Source organism: Protopterus annectens, chromosome 2.part0, assembly GCF_019279795.1.
Source record: "Protopterus annectens isolate FY-2018-M chromosome 2.part0, PAN1.0, whole genome shotgun sequence".
Taxonomy (NCBI): Eukaryota; Metazoa; Chordata; order Ceratodontiformes; family Protopteridae; genus Protopterus; species Protopterus annectens.
Window position 1 is genome coordinate 162,914,627 of NC_056728.1, and position 20,000 is coordinate 162,934,626.

Consider the following 20,000-nt stretch of genomic DNA (forward strand, 5'->3'; position numbering starts at 1 on the left):
AGTGATGCAAGCCCCTTTTCTGAAGTGCTGGTTTTAAAGACACAGAATTATTAAGACCTGGGTGCAAATTAGCTCTCAGGTCCAAAATCCAGCATAGCTCAGCATATTCAGTTTCATTTACTATATCCCCTTCTCGTAGACCATAGTCAATTTTATTCAATATTAAAAATTTAAAGTGGTGGGTGTCACCATTTCCAACTACATGCTTTGCTAGTGCATTACTAGGTTTCTTATTATGCATATCATTAATATGTCCGAGTATTCTTTCCTTAATGGTACGGTTGGTCTTAGCAACATAAAAGCCCTCACGCTGAACACACTTGGCCAGGTACACTATATTTTTATCAGTACAATCAGCATAAAAGTGAAATTCAATCTTCCTGCACATTCTAGGGTGAGTAATAGATGTAACTGTGCAAATATGCTTACATGCACTGTATGTTCTACCTGCACAGGTACATCTACATTCTGAATACACCCTTCTAAGTGATGTCTGCTTATAACAAAGCTGTTGTTTCAATGTTTTGTTATTCTTAAATGCAAACTTAGGAGAAGACCCTAGTACTTTGCTTAAATTTGGATCTGTCATGAGTATAGGCCAGTTTGTCTTAATGATATTACATAATACATTAATATTACTAGGAAAGGTTAAAGTAACCCTATTATTTGCACTAGCACATAGCTCACTGCTATTTGACAACTGAGTTGTATTTTCAGAGAAACAGGGTTTAATCTTAGAATTCCTATCACCTCTGGCCTCTTCTATAGCTCATTCTCTGTCTCCTATTCTATAACCTCTATCTAGAAACTCAATCCGGAGGGTATCTAAGGCTTTCTCTAAAGAAGCTGCTTCAGTGTGTAGCCTCATAACCCTAAATACCTGATTCTTCAGCACATTTCTAGGGATGTGCCTAGGATGCATGCTTGTTTTGTGCAAGATGTTATACTTTTAGCATGGTTTCCTATACATACTTGTAGATAAGTTACCCCACATATTTCTATTAACAGATACAGCCAAAAAATCTATACTACTATCTGAGTAGTGCATGCTACATTTCAAGATGCAGTATTCTGTAAATAGAAAACAAATTATTCGAGCAAATCAGTAGACCCTTGCCAAACAAAGAATATGCCATCAACAAAACAATTGTAATACTTCATATGTTACAAAACGTACATCCTTAAGGCAGGTAGTGCCAGGTAGCAGGTCATAGCCTACAGAAGGCTGTCTCACATACAACAGTTTTAAATGGAGGGCATACTAGAGTGAAACTGTTGTCCTGTGTACTTCAGAGTGAAAAAGGGTTGTCTTGTGAGGGTAGTTTCACTCTTTAAGAGGGGCAGTGACCATGTTTTAGCATATTGTAAATCAGAGTACTTAGACGAAAAGAGGCACTACAAGGCATAGAAAACCAATTGAATTTTAAGTAAATTGCAGTAGTGCATCTGTAAGTCAGCCAATAGAATGAATCTACAGATCTTTTTCTTAGCAGTCTGCATTCTGTGAATATTGTGGGCTGAATAAATACATGAGAAAAGGAAGGCCATATTCAAATTTGTATATTAAAATATTTTTAGCAGTGTCCCTGTCAGCAGTGTGTGAACGGAAGTGAATGATCTTGTAGTACAGTTTTAATTGTGATATGACTTTTATTAGCTACAAAACCTGTGTGTGGGGGCACAGTAATGGTAGAGTCAAGTATTAGGCCTCGGTACCTCTTCAGTGACATTAGGTATTCAGTTCCTGTTAAGATCTGTTAACACAATAGGAGGAGAGTGGGTACATTCTTGGCTGACGTAAAGACCATGACATTGGTTTTCTTTGGGTTAATTAGTAGTGGATCAGTGGCATAACTTATTGAAATTTCCAGTAACTTGGTTTGTGGGTCAGAGTGGCTAGTACTAGACTGCAGGGGCAAAATATCATCTGCATATTAATTTAAGCTATGGTAATTCTAGTGAGAGATCATTAACAAAGAGACAGAAGAGAACCTAGCACAGACCCTTGTGGTATACTTATATTAAGTTTATCAGCTGCAGAGGATGAGACATTGCAATGGAGCTTGAAGGTTCTGTCTCTGATAACTGTGAAACCATCAAATAGTATTACCTTCAAAGCTGAGTCATTTGAGTTTGCTAAGAAGAAGGGTATAGTTGACCATTTCAAAAGCCATTGCCATGGCAACAAAGAGACTTGCAGTAATAAGTCCTTCATTCAGGTTGCAAGATATAGTATCAGTGGACATTACCAGTGCAGCAAAGGTACTAAAGGTATTGTGAAAGCCATACTGTGCATCACATAACAGGCCATAGCTGTTAATATGCTTAAGTAATTGTCTATATAAAAGTTTTCCAATATTTTAGTAATAGGGCACAGGTCAATAGTCCTTCAGCCCATTAGAAGTCTTTTTTAGGTAGAGGGATTATAACTGCATGCTTGAATGTTGGTGAAATGGTGCCTGAGGTAAGAGAGAGGTTAAAGATATGAGCAAGGGGTTAAGCAATTTTTTCAGCTACAGGCATTAGGAAGACAGGATGTAGATTACTGGATTTAGATCTTGAACTACTGAGTTTGAAAAGTAGCGAGCTGATTTGTTTTAATGAAATTTCGGAGCAGTGTAAGATTGCTGCAAAATAGGCTAGATGGTCTAGATCAGGGGATTAAGGTCCTTGTTCTTCATTGGTGGAGGAGTAAATTGTTAGAAAGGATTTAGTTATGTTGGTTATGGTGGACTGCACAAAGAGAACACAATGATTAGCTACTGTGGAGAGATCCAATATAGCTACATTTGGTAGCTAAGGAGTTGTTGAATGTTCCTAATAAGAATTCTATTTCTTTTCAAAACCAAATATCTCTAGACTAACTTGTTTACTCTTTCCAAGGTACAGGGCCTGGAGGCAGAGGGTGGCTTTGCTGCACTGCCCTTCCACCTTCCACTCTTGTCTCTTGCCTTAAACTAAAAAAAAAATGGTGTAGCTCTATATTTCAGTTCTGACACACTGAATATTATGATGTTAATAACCACTTAAATACATTGGCAGTACTATGATTTAAGTCTTCCTTTTGTAGGGGGGATGATATATCCGGAATTGTGATCAGTTTTGTGTTGAAAAATTCTAAAGCAGAGGTGGGTTCAGGCTTGGCATACAGGTTTTCCTTCAATTATTTGAGGAGAGATTTTATATGTTTTGAATGACCAAATGGATTTAACAGGGTGAGTGGTCACTCAGAGCACTGGGCAGTATTTCAGTGTGAAGACACTTATTTTGTATATTGGTTATTATTAGGTCAAGTGCAGAGCTAGAGACAGTTCTTGTATTAGTTTGAGTAGGAGTGGGACTAAATTGCTGCAACCAAGAATAACTAATATGTCATATATAGGTTCATAGGTTAGTACTAAGCTAACTGCCCTTGTGAGCCATTTTAAGCCTAGCCAATTATCCCTTCAGAGACTTAAACCCTGCACCTTGTGTTTGTAAGGGAAACACCTTAACCATTAGGCCGCCCTCATAACACTTAAAACCTTCACTTGTATCAAGATTATATCACCCCAGATGGGACTCGAACCCACAATCCCTGGTTTAGGAGGCCAATGCCTTATCCATTAGGCCACTGGGGCCTGTCACACAGACACAGAGAAGGATGGGGAGATGTAAACTGTGGCATTCCACATGTGAGTAAGCCCACTTAATGTGATGTGAGACAGTACTCAGTTGGGACTCTTGTCATCCATAGTATGACAATTAGTGCAATCAACCAATCCACAACTGTAATTTTGGAATTTCTTTTGATTATAATTGAAGCACCACCACCTGATACATACATATAGATAGATAGATAGACAGAGGGTAGTTGTCCAGTATAAAAGTAGAGGGGTAGTAATCATCCTTCAACCAGGTTTCTGATATGGCAAGATATGGATATATGCTTCAAGACTGGTCCATTTATTATCAAGACTGAATGCATTACGGCAAACACATTTAAATTCTTTATTTCTGATATGATATATGGTTGGGTCTTGTAATTGAGTTGATGAGTTGAGGTGGTCCTGGTCTGAGTGAATATTTCCTGACTGTATGTGTTTTAGTAGATGATGAATTTTTGAGAGAAGATCCTTAATTTTTGGGACGGGCTTGGTGACTTCTGCAGGAGTATGAATTGCAATAGAAATGGTTTCCTAGTAACAGCAGTGAGCTTATTGCTGGTGTCAGTCAGTAGATTGTGTATTCTTATCTGCTAGCAGTGGGCCTGAGTACAGTTGGAGGGTTACTGACATGGATGAAAAAGAGGCAAAGATTCTGCAATGAATATAATGTGAGGCAGAGCACCTCGCTGGCCTTGTTCAAGAGGAATCTTGACCAATGGATGGGAGATCGCAGATATACCCCAGGGATTACTTCAGTGTCACTGCTTGACAGAGGCACAGCAAAATAATAGGCATAGTTTTATTCAAACTAAAGGGGTGGTGAAAGCCACATAACTATGGGCTAGGCTTACAAATGCCCTTGGGCAGATAGCCTAGTATAAACCTATGAACCTATGAACCTATGAATACACTGAAGGCTAAAGTGAAAGACAAAATAGTAAGACAACATGCTAAGGAATGATTTGAGAGGTTATAAATTGGCATTTTGAGTTTGGAAGATAGTTGTGGTTATAAATTGTAAAGACTGAAATGCAGAGTGGATAGACAAATGTGTCAGAGGTAAAACAGATAACTGGAAGTGACCAGATGGCATAATGCACAAGGTACAAGGCTGGATCCTGATCACTGACCAATGCCTATTTGAAATTGACATGTTCTCTCTGTTTCTCTGTGCGGTTTCTCCTATATCTGAAAAACATGCCAAGTGTTTATTTCTCAAATGTACCTAAGAATGGAGCTGTGGGCAGCAGCATAGACTCTATATGGTGCTCTATAGAGGGAAGACCAACCACTTTGGGCATCTAATGTGGTATGCAGTATCCTCAAAGTGGGAGAATATGCATCACAGACTGTGTGCTGTGGCATGCCTAGCCACTCAACAGTGTAAAAATATGTCTGTACGTGATCTTGTCATGTTGCCAAAATGGGCATGGGTATTTGCTGATAAGTGGGTTGAGAACTCAGTCTACTCCAACCTACACCAGGGACACATGCTAATGATGGAAGGGGTGTATGTGCCTGCCATAAAGCCCAGTAGCCCTGGATCAATAAGCTACTGGCTGGCCGGTGTCCAGTTGCCCAGCTTGGGTTACCTGGGATAGCTCTGTTGAGCTGAGCAAAGCCGGATGTAAAATCAATCAACCTGCCAAACTCATGACATGATGGTAAGGAGGAGGATGAGCATCCTATGTATCCAGGAGACAAGGTGGAAGAACAGTGCAGCAAAGCCAACTGGCTTCAGATCTAGAGTATACTACTCAGGAGAAGGACTGGCTAGAAATGCTGTGGGAATTGTGATGAGGGAGAGGCTTCAGAAGACAGTGAGGGATGTCATCAAAATTAGTGGCAGATCCATGGCAATCAGACGCCAGTGTAATGATAGAACAGTATTAATAATCTCAGCCTATGCTGTACAGCATAATTGTGATAGTGAGGAAAAGTCTACATTCAGACAGCAGTTACAGAACCTACAAGATAAAGCAGGACTACAGGAATTGGTGTTGATAATGGGTGACCTGAATGCACATATCAGGACAGACAGAACAGGATATGAGGACTCCCTGGGTTCACATAGGTGGAGCAACAGGATTACAGAAGGAAAGGCCATTTTAGACTTCTGTCTGGCAAATGGCTTAATGGTAGCCATCATGTTTCAGAAAGAGAGACAGTCACAAGATCACATAGAAAAATGGCCAACATGCAACTCAGTTAGAATTCCACCTAGTAAGGAAAGGGCACTGGGGTAGAATCACACGCAAAGTCATCCACAGTGAAACAATTGTCCCACAGAATAATCCCCTGGTTGCCACAATCAGCTTCAAATAGTGGACAGAGAAAGCTCTAAGGTCAACAGAGACCAGGCTGAAGACCTGGAAATTTACTGGAGAGAAAGCTCAACAGTTCAATGAATTACTCAGAGCTCTAGCACATCAGAAGAAGAGTTGTGGAGCTGAAGAAGAAATTTAGCACCTCAAAACAGCATGCGTGAGGACTACAGAACAGATATGTGGTGAAGCCAGGTATAGAAATAAGGTATATAGAGGAAATTTGTGGTGGAATGTAGAAGTCCAGATTTTTAGCAAAAGAAAGGACTACAGGAAAAAGTGACAGAAAAGACTGACGAGGCTAGGAAGGAATGCTGGTGGGCTAACAAAGAAGTGGCAATGGCAAAGAACAAGGCATCAGAGGCCCTGTACCTACTCTGGAAAGTGACTCAGTGGGTGCTACAAAAATACTATCAGGTAACAAGACAGAGAGAGATAAGTAGAAAGGTAACCTGCACACCAGTCTGCAGGACACTGATTGTAGATGGAAGTGCAACTTCTGAACGAAAACCCCCCACTGAAGCTGTACTGCCCCAAACACAGCCTATGGTGAGAGAAGAGGAGGAATCCACCCTAAAAGAAGTAAGAACAGCACAAAGGAAATGAAGTCATGGATAGCAGTAGGCTCAGATGAGGTCACAGCAGAGATGATCAAGATGTTGGGTGAAATAGGGGAGAAAAGCCTCCTGAGGATACTCATAGCATTATGTAGTGAAATACATATCTCAGATGATTGTAGAATAGGCATTCTAGTGTCAGTGTTCAAGAACAAAGGGGACATTCACAACTGTGGCCAGTATATACATATCAAATTCCTGTCACACTGCATGAAAGTTTTGGAGAAGGTGACTGCTAAACGAATATGCAGAGAAGTAGAAAGTAAGATGGAAAATGAGTAGTCTGGATTCAGATCAGGATGCAGCACAAGTGACCCAAAGTTAGCAATGAGACAGATAGTTGAGACGAAGCTAGAAGTAAGACAGTCCAACTGGACATTCCTAGACTTGGAGAAAGCATATGACACTGTCCCAGAAAAGCTGATTGGGCAGTCTGGTGGTGGTTCAAAGTCCAAGAAACATTGGTAGAATTAGTGCAAGCTGTTTACAAGGAACCAATGACTCAAGTTCAAGCAGTGTTCAGTCTTACAGAGGGCTTCCCGGTGGGAGGAGGGATGTATCAGGTTTCAGCTCTGACCCCACTACTGTTCATAATGGTGATGGACTACATTAGCATACAGGTCAGAGAGGACAGGTTAACAAAGTCGTTTTATGCAGATGACGTGGCATTACAGGCAGACTCTGAACAAGAAGTTCAACAAATAGTACAGGAATGGAATGCAAAACTGAAGGCAAATGGGATGAAACCGAATACAGATATGATAGTTGTAATGGCAGTAAATGGGGGAAATCAGAAGAAGCTGAAAATTGAGTTAGAACCTACAAAGGAATATATGAAGCTGGTACTACTCAATGCTAGAAGTGAGACCGTAGATATCTATGTAGTAAGAGAGATGTGATTTAAAGTCATGGAGAGTACCCCAGCAGTGCAAGGTTATAATGCCTTTTACAAGACGAGTCTCAGTCTATATTGAAAACAGCCTCACATCCAGACTAATTAAAGTGTATGACCCATTGGAACTCATACATGTACAACTCACCATAAACAGGGTCTTGTATAATATACTTGCAACCTATAGGTCCCCCTACATGTCTGAGGAAATCCATGCTACCTAGCTCAATGTATTATCATCCCTCACCATTCAACCTAATACAATCTTCATGGGGATCTCAACTACCCTTCCACAAATTGTGAATCCTATACCTCTTCTGATGCACAAGACCAATAATACCTAAACTTTGTTAATATCAAAGTCCTGGAAGAGTTGGTCCACTCTCATACCAGGGGTACAAACATCCTTGACCTTTTACTCACAAACATGGAGGAGGGATGTTCCTCACCTGATGTAGTGTCCTTGCTCATCAGAACTGACCATAAGGCTGTATTGCTTGACATGAAAATTGAATCTGGGGATGCAGTGAAACCAAAAACCATTAGGGACTGTTCCAAAGCTAACCTCTCTCTCTCTACTAAGTGACACCTTGGCTAAATGCCAAGCACCCCCAAACTCATTAAACACGAAAGCACAGGTTGAGGTATTTACAAAATCCCTGTATGGCCATATCAATAGCTGTGCCCATTCATATTAATAATAAGATAAACTCAAAAGACATGCCCTGATGGAATCAAAATATCCTTTATACAACAAAAGAAAAAACAATCTTGTCAAGACATAGGAGGAACAAAGCCTGACATACTAAACAACATTTGATCACTCTAAATAGTCTCTAGCAAGAGGGTTAATTAATATTTCAAAGGCTAAATTTGAAAAAAAAAGCTTCTCAAGCAAAGGACAACCCGAAAATTTTCAACAGCTATGTCCATAACTTCAGGAGAAATATGCAACAGTACTCAGAACATATTGTAAATGGAATAACTCAAACTGAACTGGAGGCCATTGCCAACATTTTGGCTGACAGGTTCAGCTCAAATTCCCCTTCCTTAATATTCCAAAGGAAATGATGCATACCACAATCCTCCCAAACATTACTAGGGAACAGATGTTCAATGCACTTTCCAAGGCCAAACACACTGCACTGTTGGGCCCCAATAACATCACAGGGATGAATACTAATTAGCATGAAATATGACCTCTCTAGTCCACTTAAATCACTTTTCAACTCGAGTCTACAGACAGGTTTTGTGCTCAAGGAATGGAAGATGGCTACTGTCATTCCCCTACACAAAGCACTAGATCCAACCACCGATCCGGGTAACTACAGGCCCATAAATCTGACCAACCTCATATGCAAGGTCATGGCAAGAATTGTCACAGACATGATAAATGAGCTCATAGGAAACCTGCAAACACTAGACCCATCACAGGCTGGCTTTCTTTAAGGAAGTTCATACCTATTATATCTAGTGGACATCTCTGAGAGGGTCACCAAAGGAATGGATGAGAGTAAGAATGTGCACACAGCTTACCTCAACCTGGCCAATGCTTTTGATACAATGCCACATTCAGCCATTCCAGACAAGGTCACTAAATTGGGTATAAAACCTTTTATCACCCACTGGATAGCCAACTGGCTCACTGATAAGATCCAGGAGGTCAAAATAGGTGAGTACACCTATACCAAGAGGCCAGTCACTAGCAGAGCCCCCTCAGGGCTCAGTACTGGGCCTGATCCTTTTAGGCATCTATTACTCTGAAGTGGAAGCAAGCTCTGAAGGTTTATGTCTGACTGAGTATGCAGACGATTGCAAGCTGGAGGTTATCATCGACTCTCCTGCAGACACTAGCATTCTTTAGGAAAGCTTCTCTGACTACCAAATAGTGCCAAAGCCATGGTCTTAAACTAGACTAAGAAATTCATAATTGTGCTCACTGGGAAGTCAACCACCTCAGCTAACTACTATATTAATAATATGCCCCTAGGAGTCAAACTAGTGGTCAGGAATCTGGGTACTCATGCAGAGAGTAGCCTCTCCTTCAAACACCAAATGGTCTGATTGGTGAGGTAATCCTTTTATGTTGCACAACTTACAAGTAAGGGATTTGCATCTAGGTCCAAAGAGCTCATTATCCCACTGTACTCTACCCTTTTCAGACCAATCAAAGAGAACAATGCTCCTTTGCTATGTACTTGAACAGGCATATGCAGCAATTACAGCAAACTCAGAGGTTTTTTACAAGACAAAAAACAAGGCAAAACAAACTTGCCATATCCAGAGCACCTTAAAACCATGTTTGCTCTATTCAGCCTTCTATAGATTACTACAGGATGATCAATGCCTGGCTTACAAGGCATGCACAAACCCCACATTTATGAATCTTCTGCATATTTGTAAGTCAAACAGTACCAGAAATTCAAGGTCTACAGACCTGAATTTTGTGTGTGACTTAAACAGAACATGCTGGAGAGATGGCTGTGTGCACCAGAAAATTCCTCTCATCCATGTGAAAGTAAGTTTGTCTATTACCCAATTTAAGCACAACCTAGACCACTGGATGGGGAATTGAAAATTTACACCAGGTCTGACACCCATGTCCCTTATGGATAGAGGTAGCTTATAAATGCTTGACCCTCAATATCCCTTTTGGATACAGGACATCATTATTCTTTCAGGAAAACTTGGCTAGGCTTAAAAAGGCCCCATGGATCATTAGCCTAGTAACAATCTGTGACTCTAAGGGAAACCAGTGGAATGGGCTAACGGTACCAACTGGCACAGAGTGTATGACAGAAAAATGCCAAAGAAGATGAAAAATAAGATCTACAAAACAGTGATGCGACCATTACTATTATTTGTTACAGAAACCTGAGCAGTAAAGTAGAACAGTTGAGGAAGATAAAGGTGATGGAGATGAAGTGCTTGAGACAGATGGTAGGATGCCCACTGTGGGACAGATGAGGACATGAGGACATAAGAGCAGAAGCCATGGTAACTCCAATTGCAGAAAAGGTCAAAGAGACTAGCTTATGGTGGTCCTGGCACATGCAGAAAAGCACAAGACAATCTGGCAAAGATGATTTTGGACTGACAGGAAGAAGGCAAGATGAAACAAGGATGTGTCCAGCAAAGAGGTGGATGGATTGTGTGAGAGACGACCTGTGGTAGTCAGGCATGACTGTCAAAGAAGGGAGGAGAGTGGCAATGAATAGGAAGAGATGGTGAAAAGTGACATGACTCCCTGACCCCATGTAGAAAATAGGTAAAAAGAGGGGTTGTTGATGATGATGATGATGACAAATAGATAATATGGTAGGGTATATAGAAAAGATACATTTGGAAGTTTGTTAGATAATCAACAGACAATAAAAAGGATGTGGTCAAAATGACATATAAAATACAAAGTAACCAGAAATATGCAATGTAGTAGAAGAAAGCCATTTATTATCATATGGCTCAAACAAAAAATATAAAGCAGTTTTTAGCTATTTGGCGAGGCTAAGCATTTCTCTGCAAGATAAAACAGTAGTGTTATCCACCACAAATCAAGCAGTTAACTTTGAAGTCTGAAATTAATTATCTGCAGGATAATAAAGTACACTTAACTTGCACAGTCTTTGAAGTGATGATGGGGAACTTCAATAAAAAAAGCCAGAAAAGGAATTTATTGACAATATGCAATTGGCTATATGGACTTTGTAGACTTGTTTGGCTTACTTTGATGCAAATAAGCTTTTTTTCAAATGGTTTCTAATTGTTCATGCAGTAGACAAGAAAACATAGCTTAGTAAAGGAAAATTCCACCTTCTCTTACAATTTAACTAAACTTTCTTCCTACAATATAGTTCCAGTATTATGCAGGTATCAGAAACCTGCTTGTATTTTATGAAAATTTCATTTCCTTGCCTTGGAATCAAAGGAAGAGAAAGACCACACACTTTTTTAAAGCTTAACTTGTCATACAATTGGCAAAGGAATTTGTCTACACCTGTATGACATACCACAGCCACAGAGAAATGTGTAGTCAGGTACTTCTGTCAATCTTACATGGGTAATTAGTCCTGGTGACGTCAGGAGCTCAGCAGCTAGTGTATAAAAAAGAGAGCGAGAGAGGTGGGAAACTTTTCCACTGTCTTTATTGCAGAGCGGAGGAAAACTTATACTGATTTACAGCTACTTCCAAAGTAGCCTTGCCTTTCAAAGCAAAACAGAACAATTAGATGAGTCGATGATTCAAAGGCAGTTGTCACCTCTTTTGACAAATTTACAAAAGCAGCATCACAGTGTTAAAATGCTAAGCTTTAAACTTTAAATGTTTGTTGTTTATGCTACTTTACATTTTAACATGACTTAAATGTAGTATCAAAGATATCTGTGATATTTAGAGAAAGTGTGATAAGAGACCTTGGGACACAGGTGGACAGTAGTCTTTCCTTTGATAATCACATCACCACAGTAGTCAGGAAATCCTTCTACGTGGCACATCTCATCACAAAAGGTTTCTCATCCAGAAAAAAAGAGGTCATTGTTCCCCTCTACACGTCACTCATTAGACCCATTATAGAGTACAATGCCCCTTTTGGTATGTACCTCACAAGACATCTACAACAACTAGAAAGGCCACAGAAATACCTCAGAAAGAGGATTACCAGCCTCAAACAGATGCACTATGCAGACCGTCTAAAAAAACTCCAGCTTTAGTCCGTCGCATATCGCCTACTCAGAGGTCATCTCTACCTAACATACATTGCTATGTCAAACCCAGAGCTGTTGGACATGCTCCACTTAAAGAAATCCCAATCCCTCCGAGCTACATGCTCTAGGGACCTAAATCTTGTCACCACAATAAATGGAACATGCTGGAGGGATAGATTCCTGTCCCAGAGACTTCCCATACTCTGGAACAAACTACCTATCTATATCAAACAAAACTCCTCATTAGCACTCTTCAAGAAAATCTTGATGATTGGATGGGAGATAGGAAATTCACCATGGGGATCACGTCTGTGGCTCTGCTTGACAGGGGCAGAGGAAAAACATTTTCTTGGGTGGCAAAAGCCAGGGTACCTTTGTGGCTAGGCTTATATAGGCCCTAGAGCCAATAGCCTAGTACCTACCTTTGAATCTATGAAAAGTCAGAAAATGTTTTTCTTGCAATTGTTGCAAAGTAGCAACACATTTACCTAAGAGTGTGTGTGTGTGTGTGTGAGTGTGTGTGTGTGTGTGTGTGTGTGTGTGTGTGTGTGTGTGTGTGTGTGTGTGTATGGGGGGGGGGGTGACTGTCAATTCATCCCGAACTACAAAAAGATACTTTGAACAAAGGCTTGTAATTTATCTACATTTTTGAAGCAGCTGTATAACTCTTTAGTATACTATAAAATAAACTCTGAGACACACACAAATCAAGGTCATTCAAGGAATAAAATTACAGAAGTTATATAAGATAACAGTGACTGACACTAATCCCATTATATGTCAATGACATGGGAATACACCACTAGTTCCTTATGTCTGCTATAACTCATATAAAGCAGATTTGAAATGGATTATGGGAAAGAGAGGCTTGAAGAAAAATAAGATTGTGTTCACATGTCAAGCCCCATTGGCAGCATTTGGAGATAACATATTAAAATTCGAAAATAAGCAGTCAGAGGGATTTTGACATGTTAAAGTAGCTCAGAAAACAAAGACGGTGAAAAAACATACTTTTTTAGTTCTAAGGTGGTGTTTTCCTTGAAATAATATAACTCACAGAATCTTGTTTTTATCTTATAATTTCTTATTTATGCCCTTAATTAAGTTATACAAGCTGTAACAATGTTTGATATATGCTACACCCAACACTGCTTTTGTAGTTGTGTTCTAATAAATGCTTCACATCTTTGTATATAATCTGATAGATTAGATATCCAGTCTTCCATTTTACAAGCTGCACTTAATTCAAGTATTCATTTAACAAAAATTATGAAACACAAGGGGAGTGTTAATATATGAAAAATAATTAATGATATTACCTTAGTAGTAAAGCAAGCTCATAATAGTGCACATTTACAATAAATAAGGAAATCAGGAAATATTGGTGGTATTGTTAGATCTTATTTTAGGTTTTATAATTTATCACAGATGAATATAACTTACCAGAGCATCAGGAATATGTGTTCACCATTTAATAAGCACATATGATTTCTCATTATTTAGACACCAATTATTGTTATTTTAACCATATGTGCTATTTTTATCTGTACTAATATCTGTGTTTCTAAATTAATTAATTTCTTCTATATTTAATATTTTTGCATTAAGTTGTTTGAATTCCCAATACTTCCCCAACCTCCAGCTCTCCAGAAATATATTTCCTTAGCCCCATATTCAATAGAAAACCAATGTAAATGTGATTTCTAAGTTTATTTGAAAACTGAAAAAGAAAATTAAAGTGAAAAATAAAAACAGAAATAATACATACACTAAATTTAAATCTTTATTAACAAAATGAAAACCAATGTAATTGTGGTTTCTAAGTTTATTTGAAAACTGAAAAAGAAAATTAAAATGAAAACTAAAAACAGAAATAATACAGACACTAAATTTAAATCTTTATTAGCAAAATTTCAAAATCAATAAAATCCATCCATCCACAACCCCTTTTCCCTTTTTTGCCCATGGGTCAAGGTGTCACTTTAACAATGACAATCATTTAGAGCCAAGGTTCACACCACCAGGTTGCCAGGCCTGCAGTGGCTATTTTTCCATACCACATACTCATACACAAACTCACACCTATGGCCAGTTTAGGGTGTACAGCCCACCTACTGCATTTGTTTGGAATGTGGGAGGAAAATTGAGCACTCAGAGGAAACCCACATGAACATAGGGAAGGCATACAGACTCCACACAAAAGGCACCATAGCCAAGAATCAAACCAGTGAACCTCTTGCTGTGAGGTGACAACAGTATCAGCTGTGCCACTGTCACCCAATAAAAGAATGAATAAAATTGAAAGTAGATTTTCTAAGATTTCTTTGGAGATCTCTCCAGGGTATAATGTTAGATTCTGATGTATATACTGTGCAGTTTAGTTTAAAGACAGAGACAAAGTCATAGGTTCATATGTAGGTACTAGGCTATCGGCCCAAGGGCTTATGTAAGCCTAGCCAACAAGGTTCCCTGGCTTACGCCACGCAAGAATGTTATTTTCCTGTGCCACTGTTGAGCAGAGACACAGAAGTGATCCCCGGGGTGTATTTCCTATTTCCCATCCACTCATCAAGATTTTTCTTGAAGAGTGCTAATGAAGAACTTTGCTTGACATACATGGGTAGCCTGTTCCAGAGTATGGGAAGTCTCTGGGACAGGAATTTATCCCTCCAGCATGTCCTGCTTATTGTGATGACACGGTTTAGGTCCCTAGAGCGTGTAGCTCGGAGGGATTGGGATTTCTTTAGATGTAGCATGCCCAACAGCTCTGGGTTTGACATAGCTTTATATGTTAGGCAGAGATCACCTCAGAGTAGGCGATATGCTACGGAGTAAAGCTGGAGATTTTTGAGGCGGTCAGTGTAGGGCATTTGTTTGAGGCCAGTAATCCACTTTGTGAGGTACTTCTATGGCCTTTCCAGCTGCTGCAGATGTCTTGTGAGGTACATTCCATAAGGGGCATTGTACTCTATAAAGGGTCTAATGAGTGTCGAGTAGAGGGGAACAATGACTTAATTTTTCTGGATGAGAGCCCTTTTATGATGAGGTGTGCCATGTAGAAGGACTTCCTGACTACTGTGGTGATGTGACTATCAAAGGAGAGACTACTGTCCACCTGTGTCCCAAGGTCTCTTATCACACATTCCATGTTAAGTAGATTGCTGCTTATGTGGTAGTTCATGGGTACTGAGTTTTTACCAAACAGGATGACACTGCACTTTTTGGCATTGAGCTTAAGGCCATGGCTCTGACACCAGGCACCTGTCTCAGCAAGGCCCTTCTGTAGGATGTGCACATCATTTAAGGACTTGACTATGGCTCCTAGTTTGCAGTCATCTGCGAACTTCATTAGCCAGAGGCCTTCTGTGTTAGCTTGTACTTCAGAGAAGTATATACCAAACAGGAGAGGTCCCAGGATGGAACCCTGTGGTACTCCACTTGTCACTGCTTTGAGGTCAGATTTGGAGTCTGCAACTTTCACAGAGTGGGTTCTGTCAGTGAGGCAGTTGGCAACCCATCTTGTGACGTAGGGATTTATACCTAGTTTAGTGAGTTTAGCTATAATTCCAGAATGGGGGATGGTGTCGAAAGTCTTGGCGAGTTCAAGATAGGCTGTGTGAACCACCTTAACCTCATCTACAGCTTTGGTGACTGCCTCAAAGAAGTCGATCAGGTTTAGGAGGCATGATCTGCCTTTCAGAAACCCGAACTGGGTGGGATCCAGAGTTTGGAGTTTACCAATGTCTTTATGAGTTCCATGGCCTTGCAGACCAGGCTAGTCAGGCTAACAGGTCGATAGTTTCTGGGATCAGTGGTGGCTCCCCTTTTGTGGAGTTGGATAACTGTTGCTGTGCACCATTCAGTGGGCACAAAGCCTGATGCGAGGCTATTATTGAACATGGTGCTTAAGTGGGGAGCCAGTTTGTTCTGAAGTTTGTGTAAAACGCAGCCTGGGATGTTGTCCGGTCCCATGGATGCTGTGTTTTTGGCTTTAGAGAGTGCAGCTTTTACCTGTGTAGTTGTGATTACAGGGACTCTGCATTCTTCCTGTATAGATATGGGCCCTTTAGGGGGTGGGGGTGGGGGTAGAGTTAGCAGTGAACCTATCTGCCAGGATGTTGGCAATATCAGTTGGTTCTGTAATTTTCGTGCCTTTGTGCTGTAACTCAGAGCAGATCTGGGTGTTTCCATCGAGATTCTTGATATAGCTATACAATGCTTTGTGGTTGTCCTTAGAATTAGTGGCAATTTTGTTTTCGTAGCTAGCTTTGGAGGATCTTATAAGGGATCTCAGCTTCTTACTGAGGCTGACCTGGGAGCTCCTCCACTCATGGATTTTACTCTCTTTTGCAACAGTTTCTTCCATCTGTTGCAGTTTGTTTATTGCAGGAGACCACCAGATTGGCTTCCTTTTTTTGGAGGATAGCATCTCGGTTCTGTTTGGGATAGCGCGATCCATGCACTCATGTAAGTGCTTATAGAGTGCATTTGTGTAGGAGTCAGCAGTTGTAACTGTATTGTCCATCTGCATGGGTGTCATGAAGTTCACCACTTCTGTCTTAAGAAGCATGAAATTGGCTTTGGAGAAATTTTTTACCGTGGTTTCCTTAATGGGGGGGGGGGGGGGTGCAGGCGGGATGTGGATATCAAGGGTGATTAGCTTATGGTCGGATCGGACCAAAGAGGAGTTGACTTCAGGTGTGGAACACCGGTCACTCATGTTGGTAATGATTAGGTCTAGGATACTGTTGCCCCTGGTGGGGGTGTGGATAAGTTGATCCAAGGCATTGGAGTTTATGAATTCCAGAAAGTGTTGAGCTAAGGAGTTGGTACACAAGTGGTTTTCCCAGTTAATGGTGGGGTAGTTGAAGTCGCCCATTATTAGGGTGTTTGGTTGAACCCTAATATTTTCCAGTACATCAAGAAAAGAGGAGTGGGAATCCTGGGACATGGTGGGGGATCTGTAGCAAGCTACAATTTGGATTGCAGTTTTGCCCAGAGTTAGTTGCACTTGGATAACCTCGGATGCATTATGCTGAGCAACTAGCCTGGATGTGTGGATATCCTTAATGAATATGGACATACCTCTGCCTTTGGTGTATTCGGTCCAGGTTACATGGACAAAAATTGTGGTATGAGTTATAGCCTGGCAGTGCAGGGGTGCTCTCTGGAGCCTTGAACCAGGTCTCAGTCACTGCACAGATATCGATGCTCTCCATTTTAAGGAGTGCCTGGAGTGAATGCATTTTGAGATTTAGACTTCTAGCATTGAGTAGCATTACCCTCAGTTTTTGCTTGACTGTTCCTGTTATGGTGGTGAATTTGTTATTTGAACCTTGCCTAAAAAAGGCACTATAGGGGCAGCAAGAGCCTTAGCCAGTATCTTGAATCCCAGGGGCGACAGGTGCAGGCCATCTGTGGCAAAGCATCGTGGTCTGTCAACCATGTCATCTCGAGCAGACAGACCCCCTTAGAATGACACCAGAAGCTTAGCCAGTTGCTGAAGTCTATCATTTTGTCCTTGTACTGCGATATAATTTGGAGTGATGGCAGAATGCTACTCAGGGCTAGGGTCATATCTGCCTGGGCTACAAGATCGAAGGGCTTTTCCATGTCTCTTTTCGTGTAGTGCAGGGAGGTTCGGCTCAGGTCATTCACACCAACATGGACAATGACAGAGTCATATTTCTACCTGTTATGGAGTGACCTGAGTGCGTGGGTTATGTGGCGGATCCTGGCACCCAACAGGCAGCTGACAGTAACCTTCTCCTTGTTTAGCCTGGTGAGTGGGACATCAGTGTGCCTGACTATAGAGTCACCTATGACGAGTGTGTTGGGTACGTTGTTTTGCCTTATTGGCTGTGGTTGAGTGGCACACTGAGTTTGTGGGCTATGTGTCATTTGGGTTGTGTTGAGGGATGGAGGTTGCTTGCGTTTCTGCTTTGGAGGTCTCTGTTGCTTAGACAGACTATTACTGAGAGCCTCCACAAATGTTTTTGTGTTACTATGTGTGGATTTTGGTGGTGTAAATTTAGTGAGACTATGTGATGAGTGTGGTGTGGTGCAAATGTTTCCCTTCTCCTCATGACTGTCAAGTTCAGTCTTGATTGGAGAGAGCTTACCTCCAGTTTGGCTAGATAAGTGCATCTCTCACAGGTTGTAGTGCTGGGTGGTAGGAGGAGAGGGCTGTCTGTGTATATGTGGCAATTTCTACATTGCCTCAAGATGCCCAGATTCATCAGATAGACAGAAGAGAATACTGGGAGCTGACCCTTGGATATGCCTGAATAAAAAACTATTTTCCTCTAGATAAGTGAGGAAAGTGAGTACAAGAGTGTTTTTTCTCTAAGCAAGTGAGAAAAGTAAGTACAAGAACTGTTTTCCTTTAGGTAATGAGGAAGATTGAGTGCTATAGTAATTAGTAGCTTATTTAGTCCTTACAAGTTCTGAACAAGTGCTGAGCGTGAATAAGCAAATTTAAGTGCTAAAACTAAGAATCTGTATCTGCACTAGATGAGTTACAGGACAGAAACAATTCCAAATGCAGGCTTTCAAATCAGAAAGTTGAGAGAGATGGAAGAGATTGCCCAAATGACCAGTAACTACAATTTATGGGCCAGAACCACTCCTTATGTGGTAGACAGGTTACCTAGTGCTTACCACTCCCACTGATAAGCTAGGAGGCTTCTCTCCAACACAGAAAGGCTTGGGGGGCTCAGAAGCTTACATACAGTCCTGGATACAGCAAATCTGTATCTGGAACACTAATTATAGGAAAGGTAGGAAGCAGGCTTACAGTTTTTTTTTTTTACAGAAAAGTAGCAAAAACAGTAGTAAAAACAATTCACATGCAGGGCAAACTAGCACACTTGAGTATGTAGCAATATTAGACAAACACAGTTTAAAAAATGCAATTAAATTAAAAAGGACTAAAAGCAAGTGCAGAAAGGGTTTATTAGGTAGAATGTCGTAAAGAGATGGGACTGGGGGAGTGTCCCAGATCAAATCTACAGTGGGGCAGGCAACTGCAAAAGCCACCAAATTTAAACTACAAACCAAAAATAGGGTGGATGGGACAAAACAGTTTCAAAAGAGATCTAAGCAACAACTAACAGTACAAACTCTAAATCCAAAAAATGTACTCAGATCTGTATATTTGCAGATCAGTCTCTCAGAACAGGGAGACAACAGTTTCAACAGAGATTTAAGCAACAATTAACAAACTCTGTAACCAAAAAAATATACTCAGCTCTGTATATTTGCAGATAGTCTGGAAGGCAGTCTCTCAGAACACAGGTTCCAGCAATTAAATGCAGGCTGTTACTAACAGGTCAAATTTTATGCAAGTGATCCTTGAGTTAGATAACACACAAGCTGTAAAAAACAGTTATACCAACTGAAGACATGGCAGAAAATGGGGGGGGGGGGGCAGTTTCAACAGAGATCTAAGCAACAACTGACTGTACAAACTCTAAAACCAAAAAAATATACTTGGCTCTGTATATTTGCAGATCAGTCTCTCAGAATAGGGTGACAACTGTTTCAACAGAGATCTAAGCAACAACTAACAGTACAAACTCTAAAACCAAAAAAATATACTCGGCTCTGTATATTTGCAGATAGTCTGGAAGACAGTCTCTCAGAACACAGGTTCCAGCAATTAAATGCAGGCTGTTACACAGACTCTGTTTTGCTGATATGGTATGCTCATACAAAAACACACACACAAGGAAATTCATACATAAAGAATTTTTGCAGATTTGACTTGTAGGTGTAATGCTTTAAACTGCATTAATAAGAGCATTGGTGCTAAACAATA

General features: G+C 40.5%; 1 protein-coding gene and 1 non-coding gene across 2 annotated transcripts in view; both read right to left on the reverse strand.

Moving 5' to 3' along the window:
* Nucleotides 1-20,000, reverse strand: part of CNTNAP5 (contactin associated protein family member 5) — a 4,019,360-nt gene that overhangs the window by 960,193 nt on the left and 3,039,167 nt on the right. The gene's annotated exons all lie outside the window — the stretch shown is intronic.
* TRNAR-CCU lies at nucleotides 3,548-3,620 on the reverse strand. Its single transcript has one exon. It is a non-coding gene; the product is annotated as a tRNA-Arg (tRNA).